Below are 13,384 nucleotides of genomic sequence, written 5' to 3' on the forward strand. Positions count from 1 at the left end.
GCTATGGATCAATCTGTCTATCTCATTATTTCTCTCATCAGTGTTCTGTCCTGAGTAAATAAAGTGTAAAATAAGCTTGTCTTACCTGAGTAACATTTCATAAATCATACTTGCATGTGTTAAGTGGAAAGAAAAAGAGCTTCATTTTATATAGAAAATTGCACCTATGAGTGAAAATGAAGGAGTTTCTCAGAAAACAAGAAACACTTGAATTATTTAATTTTGGCAAAGCCCTTGTCTTACAAGGGTTCTTGAACAGAACAGATTAATAACCCACAGAAGGATGAGTGTAATCCATTCATTTGTATTTGAAGCCAAAGTCATTCAGAATCCAAATGACATCAAAACTCCAAGTGATGATCAGAAGTGTATTTGACAGTATACTATAGGGAGCCCAAATAATACAGCAAATGGTTTAACAAATTGACTGACTAGATTCTTTCATCTCTAGCTTTTGTGATTTTATATTTGAGCTCCATTGGCTGAAGATTGTCAAAAGCTTAGGGCAATTGTGTATTAAGTGTGTGCCTGAGGAAGTGTCAGTATTGGATTAAGATGAATGATTTAAATTCCCCAGTTGGCTGGTGAGGTATTGTTTTAGTCATGTGAGCATGTGCATAGGTTATTCTGTTTTAGTGTGTGTTGTAGAGAAAAGGAGAAATTTGGATAGCTTGTTTACAGAGGGAGTTATTCTCTTTGCAACTATGCATTTCTTTAATGGTATCTAAGACTAACTAGACTTACCTGGTTCTCTAGTCTTTCAGAAAAAATATTTTTGTTAAGCAGCTGGACACTACACTTGTCACTCAGTACTTACACTCAGTGGCTTACATCATTTTCATTTTAAGTGCATGTCACCCCATGTACTGTGACATAAAGAAAAAATAATCTCTGTGTTTTTGTGTGCGTTTACATGCACACACAAATATCTGTGACTAATAACTGTCTTTATTTGCCAGCTATATAAAATAAGCCTTTAATTAAAGCCTTAAAAGGCTTTAATTTCTGATATCAAATAGCCAACTCTAGCTTGCTACTGATGGTTTTTAGAAGAAAAAATGAAGTAACTTAGTTACAAAGCTTCCTAGTTAAAAGTTGCTGCCTTAACAAGGCAAAAAGGTGTATATTAGCATAGACATTATTTGAAAACAAATTGACTCATCGAAACTAGCACACCTCTTTTCTCCAGGGCTCCTGCTGCAGGTCATTGTGCTATGGTTATTCAGGGGGTTTTAAATCTGGGTAGGAAACTGTCCTCTATCATCTACAAAGTAACTCGGGTTCCAAGTGCTTAACAAATAACTCACATCCTTGCTGAGCCACTGAAGTGTCATGGCCAGCAGTCTTTATCTCATGTTAGTTATCTCTGAGGAAACATGGCAGCTCCTTGTGGGTGTGTGGGCAGCAGGAAAAGCAGCCCACGCACAGAATTGATCACCTAGTGGCTACTCTTGTTAGGTCAGACTGTACCCTGATTTACTTACTCTGAAACCTTAATGGTCTCAGTGAGGTTAGAATTCACCATGCGTACCATCAGCCTGACTATGAAAGCACAAAATTTGCACTTCACCATCAAGCAGGTGTAGTACTTCCCAAAGAAGTAACTATTGGAGGGAAAAGAAAAAAAAAAAAAAAAAAAAAGGAAGTAATGTGAAGCTTGTGTTTGCTGACACTTGGTCTAGGAAAAGATACAGAAGTTTTTTTCAAATAAGAGTAGGCCCATGTCTCACAAAAGCTGGAGAAAGAGCAATTGCGTGGGACAGCCTACATGTTCACCACTTGCCAAGCCCTCATTTTCAAGCAGAAACATGAAGAATAAAGTCACACAGTCTCTACATATGTGGGAATTAAGGAAATGTTGTAAACCGCTATGCTCCATAGGGCTGGACTTCTGATTCATCATGGGCAAAACATCTAGAAATTACAGGATTTTTTTCCCTGCAGAATAGTTTTTTCTAAAAATGAGGCTGAAATTGTGACAGTTAATCTATTATTTGTGGTTTGATGATGCTTTATTCAGGTTGGCCACGTGTCTTTTTCTTTGTGGGTTGTAGTTTACTGACACAATCAATTGAAATGGCTCTTCTGGAGCCATTACAATTTGTTGTGTGAGTGCAGCTGAAAACACTTCAACGTGCCATGTGTCACGCTTTGTCAAGTTAACAGTTGATGTTTCCAAATCAGGATTAGGAACAGTGCTGATGCAGTGAAATGCTGCAATTGCTTGTGCAACATAAGCATTCATGAAAGGGAACAAACTCTGCTGAAGGAGTGCAGCACTACCTATTGTTTGTCAGGTATCCCAGCAGTATTTTTTTCCCCTAAAGCATCCAGTCCCTTTGGTATCTGAGGCTACTTACAAATCCCAAAGAAGAAGAGCATTCCCACTAATCTGTTTTAGGAAGACAATAAACTTCAGAAATTGAATAAACTTCAGAAATATTGAATGAACTTCAGGAATTATACTGAACTCTTGGGCAGCAATAGGGAAACCTGGATTAAGTGATGTACCAAAGGAGGTGCAGGAAGTGCATGGTGAAGCCAGCCAGGTAGAGCCAGCTGCCAGGACTTCACCTCAGCAGGCAGTGCTCAGTTTATACAGCCCCTTTTATCTCTCCCTCTGCCCAGCAAATCCACACTGGGAGAGCAGGGAAACTAAAACTTAACTTTTTCTTTAGGATTTTATGCTTGGATTTCTATATGTGAGAGAATTATGTGTGAACAGCTCTAGAATTGTGGTGTTCATACTGAAATGGGTAATGGATAAATGAATAGTGAACCTGTGCATGAACAAAAGTGATGCCTTTGTGACAGAAAATAGGAATATGAAAAATAGTGGTTTTCACTTACTGTCAGATTTGTAGAACAGTCAAATGAAAAGTATGGATACTGAAGAATGCATATCTGTTATTTCCAAAATTACTGAAAAGTATGAGTATGAATTCTTCTTTGGGGAAAATTGAGAAATGGTCACTAGAAAGCTGTGAAATTCTTTAAAACATTAAACCATTTTTCAAGTCTGGCATCCTTAGGTTAATCACACTGAATTCATACACATCTATCTAAATAAGATTTTTCAGAAAGAATGTAATCCACACATTGGAATAATGCTGAGACAGAACAAGTTCTAGACACTCAGATTCTCAAGAGCAGTATTTCTCAAATGGTGGGAAAACCATCAGTGATACACCCACATAAAATACAGGGCAGTAAAAGCCAGAAGGATTGCTCTGAGAATTAATGCTCTGAGCTTGCAGGTGCAGCAGAAGGGATAAATTGTGCTGCAAGGCAGATTATGTCCTGTACCTCCTCACACCAGGCCTGCAGGTTCATCTCTTGGTGAGGAGAAGGTGCCAAAATACAGCAGGGAGATGACAGCTCTGGGTCTGGGGAGCAGGGGAGGGGGAAATCAGTACAGGCAGATGCATTGTTCCCCAGGGCTCCTGTTACTCCCAAATATCAGACCCAGCACTTGGCTAAGCTGCGGCAGAGAAGTGACAGTCCTGCAACGAGGAGGCAAAGCTCTGTCTGGCAGAGGGATCTGGGGAGACTGCAGTGGTGGGATATACTTAAACACAAGGAAGCAGAGCTTTAGAGGTAAAGTGAGGTTGATCTTTTACTGATCTCTTCTCAGGTTAATCCTGCTTATGATTTAAACAGTCATTTAAATGGCTAAAGTTACCTGATTTAGAGAAGCAAAATAACATTTTGGCTATTCTACAAATGGATTTCAAACAGCATCTAAGTAACACAAGGTCATGTAGTCCAAAACAATCCTCTATAAATTTAGAGTATTACATGAATTTAAAGGATAAGATCAATTCCAACAGAAGCTGGACTTAACCACTAAACCATTTATTTTTTTTAAAAAGTGCATGAACAAACCTTTCACCAGGAATGCTAGAATGTGATCCTGAACTTCTCTTTGGCCTTGAACCACTTCAAATTAATTGGTTTGCAGCCAAAGGAGGTGCAGAATATTACATCACAATTTATATTTAGGAAACCTCATTAGAAATGAAAAAGTTATGTAACTCCTCAGAGAAAGCAAAAGAAATATAGGACAAATTATACTCAAACACTGCAGTTAAATTATTTTAACAGCAGGATAGCTTTAAAAAAAACCTGTTAGGACAAAATCCTACATAGCATGAGGAAAAAAGCTTTTCTATCTTACTGTAATTAGAAACTCATCAGGTTAATGGGATAATTTTTCAAAAGCTGCCATTTAAGTTTTTGCACATGGCACTGATCTTGCTTTATTTCAGCTTGCAAATAGAACTTGGCCAAAGGGAAACAAAAAAGATCAGACATTTTCTAATGTACGTGTAAATTCAAAGTTCTGTATCTTTTGTGTCTGTGCTCTTTCATTCAGTTTATACTTGTGATGGAATTCTAGGATCTCACTTGCACTTCAGTATTCACTGACTGAAATGCTCAAAGCACCAAGGGATTTTGTGGTATCTCAGTCTTTAGCAGGGAATCTCCCAGGTTTCAAGGGAAAAAAAGCCAGCTTGTCAAGATCCATTCTTTATTTGGGCACATAAAATCTGAGGCATAGGAAATTAAAGATCACTTTTAATAATTAACCTCAGCATTTTAACAAGATATTTGATATTTAAAGATATGATAAGAAGAAATGCTGAAAAGAATGGAAAGGCGTGTAGCATAATGGGAAAAGTTGTCCAAAACCAGCCAAGTATATAATGAATTATAAGTATATAATATTATAAGTATATAATAATGAATTATTATAATTAGGTGCCTAGAATGCAACAGCTGTCCACTGAAGTATATTTTTTTCTAAAAGCTTTCAATATGGTACATTAAAAAACAAAACTGCAGAGATGTTACTAAAAAAACAAGGTGCTATGCTTAGTATTATATTCACATTTTTCAGGGTGGGTGGAGCAAGGTAATTATGGGAATGGAATAATGGAATAGGACAGTGTAGAATAGAATATTTCTGTTGGAATTGACCTAAATTGATCTTCTAGTTTAACTGCCTGACCTATTCAGGGCTGAGCAAAAGTTAAAGCAAGTTATTAAGGGCAATGTCCAAATGACTCTTAAACACTGACTGGTTTGGGGCATCAAACATCTCCCTGGGAAGCCTCTTCTGGTGTTTGACCACACTCTTGGCAGAGAAATGCCTCCTAATGCCCAGTTGGAACCTCTCCTGGTGCACCTTTGAACTATTTCCCATGTGAAATAAAGTAACTCAATGAATGAAGTAGAACTGTGTAGCTAATTAACTAATATCAGAAGGGTGCTCTTGAATTAAAAATGTACTGCTATTTACATATAATATAATTCCCTTTATATTCTGGATGGAAAAGATTTTATTTTATAACAATAGGCAATAACTTGCCTGTTATTTAGAACTGTAAAAGTGAAAAGCTGTGATGTGCAGTGTAGCTTATTTGCACTGCATATCAAACTCATCTGTAAGATTAGAGCTTTAAAACAGCAGAGTTTTTCCCATCCTGGTAACCCATTTTGCATTCCTTTAAACTGACAATCCATGCAGCAGGAGATACTTTGAAAAACACCGACAAAAGGATGTAGCAAGCAATTTCAGTAGTAACTTCAAAGAATTTGTATTAACCCTGCAGGATCTGGCTGCCACAGGAATAATTCTTTCCCTGCTAGCTGAAAATTAAACCCAAGACCGGCTACATCCAGACAGCACAGATATTGACCACCACAGGATTACTGGTACTTAACAGCAAGAGATCTAAGAACTTAAACCCCATAATTTGTGTTCTGTAAAATGCACAACATTGTCACCGCTGTATTTGAATTACTTCTGTTAATTTAGGAAACTGCAGCTGAGGGCATTGAGCACCCTACATGCTAAGGAATCTAAATCCAGTACTTATGAATTTTAAATCAATCAAATCTCTAAACATGGTGCACATTTGAAAGAGAATTAGTCAAAATGAAAACACTGTGAAAAATAGAAAATAGGAATGACAAATGAGGAATAATTCTAGAAAGATGGGATTCCCACTTAAGTGTTAAACTACATCAGCTGAAGAAATCTACCAAACACATTCAAGACTCCCCATAAACTGGGTTCTTGAATCAGTGTCTTCAATTACACCTGGCAGTAAAGACATCCAGTTGCCTTCTGCGGACACAAGGGAAAAGAAATCTCCTTGAGTACTCCACTAAGGGCTGTGGAGAGCAAATGTTGTATTAGCTTCCCTGAGGAGAATATGGGCAATTGTACCAAGCAGCTTCCAAAAAATATTTTACATCTTCAAAGCACTGGACAAAGATGAACTAACAATTCCCTGTTCCATTTCCCATTACAGACTAAAATGAATTCTAAAAGAAAAGCAAATCAGGCCTCAGGCTTAAGAGATGGAAAAGGACAATTCTTCAAGAGCGTTGGGGTGGCCAAGCTAGTTAATAGTAATAGTTCAGTGAGAATGTCCAGGTCATAACTCCTATAGAAAAGTTTAAAGTGGAATATTTTCATACACTCCCAGCTGCCTAACTGCATTTTGCTTGGCTGAACTCAATCCAACTGGCTCTTACCAGCAAAAGAATTTGCAGATAGTCAAAGGATCATAAAGCAACAGCTCAATAGACATAGAGAGGACCAGGTGGATATTTTTGTTTTTTCCCAGGAGTCTGTTCTTGTTTTCATCTGACTTCAATTACCACATGTAAATGCCGACTCCTAGAAAATCAGAAAGGAATGTAAGGAAATATTTGACAGTGACAAGGAAGAACCTATCACTTCTAAAGGAGGACATCAGCCATTCAGGAGCTGTCCTGTCTGTTCTGGTCCTACTGGGCAGCTCGGGATATTAGACAACATTCTAGAAGGTGCAGCAGCAAGGACTTGTTCCCATTGCAAGGGAAGAGCTTTTAATCCATATAGACATTTTTTTCTTAAACTAGATCACATTGAACTAAGTCTCCAATATTTTCTTCTGGGGAAAACTTGTGATCTTAATGCATAGAGGCTTTTAATTACTTTCTTAAGACAGACATTTTTCTGGAGGATCAGCATATTAACTCATGGAATTTCAGTGAAATTTAAGCCTGTTCGATACATGGTTTTTGCTAAGGCTACAGCTATGTGAGTTTGGGACATGGTTTATTTTTTAAAAAAGCTTTTAGTTAAAAAAAAAAGCAACAAAGAGTGCCATACAGAACACAACACACAATGGCAGTTCCATTTCTGTAGAGGCATTTCATCCTCATCAAGCTCATTCTTCCTCTTTTGGGAAAAATTACATTTATGTATGTCAAGCATAAATAATGACTCCAAATAACAGTGACTACAAATAGACAGCAAATATGGACCCTACATCCATTCAGTAAAGAAAACCAGTGACCAGATCTGCTGGAAACTCAAAGCCAACTTTTAGAGACATTTTTACATATTTCCATGGTTGTAGGTAGGTCAGGAGGGGTGTATTTTTTGAGACACCTCAGTGCTTTCACATGTCTAACAAAGTGCCTCAATATCCTTTACATCCAATGTACATAACTCATTCAGATTACTTAAAGAAAACCCAGTTAATGAGAAAATACTCTTACCAAAATATTTAAAATATTTGGAAAGCAATTGTTTTCTTGAAAATAATTGGTTCAAGTTGTTTTAGAAGGGTTTTATGGAACAGTATTTGAACAGATCTGAATTACCAAACTGCTAACTAACAGAGCAATTGACAGTTCTGGTAGAGTTGGGTACTTACAGTATGATAAACAAGTGTAGTACTTGTGGTTATCAGCTGCTGTGCACTCTGAAAACTTCTGAAAGTTGTTACTCTGTGAAAGCACAGTGCTTTCAAAGAGTAATAAAATGCAAATAAACATAGTGACATTTACTCAAGATTCATTTGGAAAAATACAACTGAACCGAGCTGAAAATGTTGCAGCAGTCAAATCCCTGTTGGAGCAAGAGGCAGGGGCACATCCTGTATCACTTTTGGCAGTCTGCTGTTCTGCCATGGCACAGGTACTGACAACAGGGCAATCCCAGGTACAGCCAGCGCTCACCACAAGTGCTACAGCAATGAAATGTAGCTGGGCTGTAAAGCTATGGTCATTCTGTTTGACACAAAACACCTTACAGATACCTTTTTTGCTTCCAGATGTGTAAGTAGATTTAAAACTAACGTTAGTGTTTGTTCTGTATCTATTACCAAGCTGTACAGCCAAAATCACAAAGCCAAATATTGAAACTCCATATCAGGACATCTTTGGAAATTACATGTAGGGAACATAATCCATACTTCTCACTTTACTATTACAGTTTAATTTTTGTAAAATTTTAAAGATAATTTCTGTTTACTCTTACAAGAAATACTTTCAGATATTATTATTATTATTATTATTATTATTGACATATTCTTCTCTTGTTTTGGAGAAGACATTGCTGAACAATTTCAATTTTGTATTTCCCACTCACAATCTAATTATTCTAAACACAGATTTCTCACTGTTTATGCTTTGTCTGGCTTCTGCAATCCCTGCCCTTTCAGCCTGAACACATGCAGCTGTGCAATATTTTTATATCCTTTCCAGAAGTAGAAGCTAAAACACTTTTCTGTAGGGGAATTTAGTTTCTAAGTTGTCAAGTGGAAGAATGGCAGAAGGTGGCTACCAGTAAGATCAAAATAGAGCAGTGTTGCTGTGCTGAGCACTTTCACTTCAAGTGAAGGAATGGTAAAGGGTTTGTGTAAAACATAGTATGGGAAATGTGAGAGGTCCCGAGAGCCCCCAGAGCTGTGCCGGGGTCAGCGTTTCCCAAGGGAGCTCAGCAGAGTGCCGGGGAACTGGCTTACCTCGTGTGGAACCTGCAGCGAGAAACAGCTGGGAAGGGCACAGAGATAAACCCATCGCAGAACTGACGGTGTTTAGATAAAACCATCTCAGAACTAACGGTGTTTATGTCACACATCTCAGAACGAGCAGTGTTTATGTCACACATCCCAATATCCACGAGACTGAGGCACAGCCGCGCTCTGCTCGGCAGGAACGCCCAAGGGCAAGAAATGATGTCCGTGCAGTTTGTTAAAGATGCGGATAACAAAGCAGTTAGCGCATTATCGCTTCCCAGCAAAACGGAGGGAGGTTTATCCCTGCGGATAACGCCGCAGCCGCGGATGTGCGGGAGGCTGGCACGACCCCGGCGGCGCCGCAGCGGAGCAGCGCGGCTCGGCTCGGCTCGGCTCGGCTCGGCTCGGCTCGGCTCGGCTCGGCTCAGCCCTGCCCTGCCCTGCCCAGCCCAGCCCAGCCCACCTCAGCCCGGCCCGGCCTAGCCCAGCCCAGCCCCAGCCCTAGCCCAGCCCAGCCCAGCTCAGCCCAGCCCCAGCCCGGCCCGGCCCAGCCCGGCCCGGCTCAGCCCGGCTCAGCCCGGCCCAGCCCGACCCGACCCAGCCCAGCCCAGCCCTGCCCGGTTCAGCCCGGCCCTGCCCGGCTCAGCCCGGCCCAGCCCAGCCCGGCCCGGCTCAGCCCGGCCCAGCCCAGCCCAGCCCAGCCCGGCCCAGCCCAGCCCGGCCCGGCTCAGCCCGCCCCAGCCCGGCCCGGCCCAGCCCCAGCCCTGCCCGGCTCAGCCCGGCCCAGCCCAGCCCGGCCCAGCCCAGCCCGGCCCGGTTCAGCCCGGCCCTGCCCGGCTCAGCCCGGCCCTGCCCGGCTCAGCCCGGCCCAGCCCTTCCGTAGCTCGGGCTTTCACTGCCACCCCGCGGGCAGACGGGCTCTGAGCCCTCTGGCCGGGAGCGGCATCAGGTGCTCCGGCTCTGGGGATTCACGGGATAAAATCAACTGCTCAGCTTAGGCTGATAGAGATATTTTGAAATTCTTTTTGTCTTCTTATTTCTAGGCACTTAAAGTGTGTTAGGCTTTTCTTGCAATGACGAGGGCTACCCCCTTTCAAAAGTAGGTTTTATTTAATCCTCTTTTCAAGGAGAAGGTTTTTCGAGAACAGCAAGTAGCACAAATCATATAATTAAGCTTCTGAATAGTGGTGATATGATTACTGGTGGCTGACAAAGCTTACTTGTTTAAAACAAAGTTTTCCAACGTGATACAGCTTTGATGATTCCACTGCAGCCAGACCTGTCAGAAAGATGAAATTATATACCCTGGACAGTCAGAGTGCTCAGTGCTCATCCATATCACAGTCCACATATGACAGCACTCCTTATCAGAAATACATTAGATAGCTTCCAGACTTCGAGTATTATTTAGTGTTTTGTCACACTTAAAAATACAAAGGGATGTGACATCAAAGCAGCAAGAAAAAAAAGCTCCAGATTCAAACATGAAATGGAAGTACATGGCTCATAGTTTTTATAACACTTTCATTAGGGCTTCAGAGAAAAGCATCCTTTATGGTTATTGCTTCTAGTCTTTGCAAAAGTAAACATAACTTGGTCCTGGGTGTTTAAAAGCCACATTTTATTTGGAAAAAGAAAGTTCTTTCCAGCTGGGCACAGTCAGAATTCCTGTTTTGCTCATGTGCCAATGCAATAATTTGGAGCTGGAGCTCAAAAACTTGTATTCCTAACAAATACTAAAGTTACCAGAAGAGTCACTTACTAGTCAGTGGCAGAAGAACAAGATTTTCTTCCTCTTTGACTTATTACTGGTTGGTTCCAAAGGCCTTCCAGGCACTTAGCAAATATCCTTGGTGCCCAGCAGGCATCCTTCTGCCAAAGAATGGATGAGAAAAATAGAGAAGCTTTTAAGATCAAAACCTATTTTGGTCAACGTCATTTTTCTGGGAGCTCTGAAACTCATGATTACAAGGAAAATAATTTATCAGCTCCATGATTATGTTCTCCATTTCAGGCTGTAAAGTAGCTGCTCTGAAGCAAACATGGCATATTCTAATCTACGTTACTGAAACAGCAGCTGAACTAAGCTTTGACAGTGATTTTCTTTTTGTCTGCTCAATTCCTAAACTATAAGTGAAGTTTGAGCTTGAGAGGGTGCAGAATACAATGGGTGAAACCCAAGGCAACATTTATATGAATCTTAATGAAGTTGAATGTTCAAGCTTCAGACAACTTCGAGTCTTCTGCAAGTCAGAAAATATCTGCATTACATGAGAACTTGATGTAACATTTTGATACTCTCACAAGTACAAAAGGTTGTATTTTCCAGTACCTGATTCCCCTGTGACCCAGCTTTTAAAGTCATGATTATGAAAGGTTTGGGCAAGTGAAGGAAGTGTATGGAAAAACAGTGCAAATTGTTTGCTTAACAGCATTTGCTTTTAGAGCACGTCCAGAAGTGTTAAAAATATGCTTCAGATGATGGGAGTGATTCATGACTAGACAGCTGCTGAGAGAGACATCACTGACAGGAGAGAGAGGGGGAGAGTGTGTGTGAGAGAGGGAGAGAGATTTGACATGCAAATTACTTGGAGAAAAAGAAATTAAATACCACTTTTTCTGAGCTTTAGAAATTAGAAATTATTTTAATGACTTTTGAATTGAAATGAAGTTGCATTTCCTGGAGCTGTTGGAATTTCAGTGCCCCTCAGATCTGCTCCTCAGGCTACAGTTTTTATCCAGCTGAAGCTATGACTGTCTGCCATCACTTTCTGGGCAGGAAAAGGTAATATCCTTTTGTCCATTTGGCATTTTGCAATATTTAGAGACTGACTGCTGCATTTCCTGGCAAGTCCTAACTTCATAAATAATGCAATTTGGACAGTGGTGTCAATCTTTAGTCAAAAAAATTAAATAGAATTGGCTGGAAGCAAGTCCCTGCTCAACAAGTAGAAGGAATACTTTCCACTATCTGCATCCACAGAACAAATCCAGAGAGTGATTGATTGAAATCCAAATCCAAAAGCAATGACTAAATAATTTAATAATTGAGTTTGAACTTTGATATTCCAGTGATATACAGCATTCCCCATCTAAAAAATATCATGGCAGAAGTTCCCACCTCTGGGTTCTACCCACAGTGCCACTGCTTTTCCCCATCCATTTCAATAGACCTGGTAGCACAGCCCTCAGCCCGTGGGCACAGGACTTTACTGTAGCAGCCGAGCAGCAAAGAACAATCTGCATTGATTTTCTGCTTTGATATTGCTAATTTCATATATGTTTACAGTGATTTGATGTTCTCTGAAGGCCAAAACTTAAATTTTGGCTATTTGTCAAAACTAGTCAGCCTTAATCTTGGCCTTTCCATATATGCATGCCTTCTGGATGATTTAATGTTTATGATTGTTCTGTTGGCTATTTTTTTTTCATTAAATACTTACTTTTTGTACATATCAAGTGAATATGTGGAGGGCATTTATTCTGAAGTGGAGGTAAACTACAGTAAAATCAGCTAGAACTCTCTGCACCTAAATTTTACAAATTTTCAATTGCTTCTAAAATAAGCATGTTAAATATTCATATATTTGCATTGAAAAAGCTAAGCTGATTTTAGAAAACCAAAATGATTAAATCATAGGCAATTTGTGCTGACCACCTCTTTTTAGAAAGGACTTTTTTTAACGTTCTTTGTTTCACCAGAATACAGATTATCTATTTGAAATACATGAACTGAATGGACTTCCCATTGAGGTTAGTGTATTCTACATTGTAATAAAGGTTATGAAAAGATGTCCGAGCACCAGCTGGCCTTCCTTTGATCCTCTCCATTCTTGTGATGATACATTTTCACACTTAAGATGATTCCCTTCTACCTCAAAGGCTGAGAGCTGCTTTGGTCCTTACAAATATTAACTGCAATCACAATGACCTATCTTTCTGGTTCCAGTCATCTGTTTAATATAGAGTGGAAGGTCAGAACTACATTAAAAGGGTCTGAAAGGCTTTATTTCAGTATACTGCCCCATGCAGAGCTTCACAAAAAGCTGGCAGACTTGTAGTTCATGCATGCACGCTCCTCAGCCCTGCATTGTGTGCTTCTATTAATGGGCTTTTGTAACCTTCCAGGAAAAATTCCCTCACCAAGTGAACAAAACTGTTGTCAGATCTGAACACACATGTGAATATCAACTACAAAAAAAGAAAAAAAAAATTATATTAAACAGTAGGGGTACTGTCTTCAGAAAAAAAGGATGTCTGAGTCACTAGCTTGTGTCTTCACTAGGCTGTGTTTTAAAGGTAAGTTTTTATGTATTTTCTAGGATGGAGATTTAATAGCAGAGGTGGAAACCAACTGTTTAGAGAAGGCAAATTCAATAATAGATGTCAGTAAGGATTAATGAATAAGGCTATGGACCAGAAAGCACAAGCCTGTGTGTACCAATACAAAGAAATCTATTTGCAGCACAGTGGAGCACAGGTCACTTTGAAGTCATTAGCATACTGAATTACCAAATAGCTGCATCTGAGGCACTTCAGTTGTCCTTAAACCACATTTCCCAAGCTATCACATTTTCCCC

This window comes from Lonchura striata, chromosome 4, assembly GCF_050655825.1.
Source record: "Lonchura striata isolate lonStrDom1 chromosome 4, ASM5065582v1, whole genome shotgun sequence".
Lineage (NCBI taxonomy): Eukaryota > Metazoa > Chordata > Aves > Passeriformes > Estrildidae > Lonchura > Lonchura striata.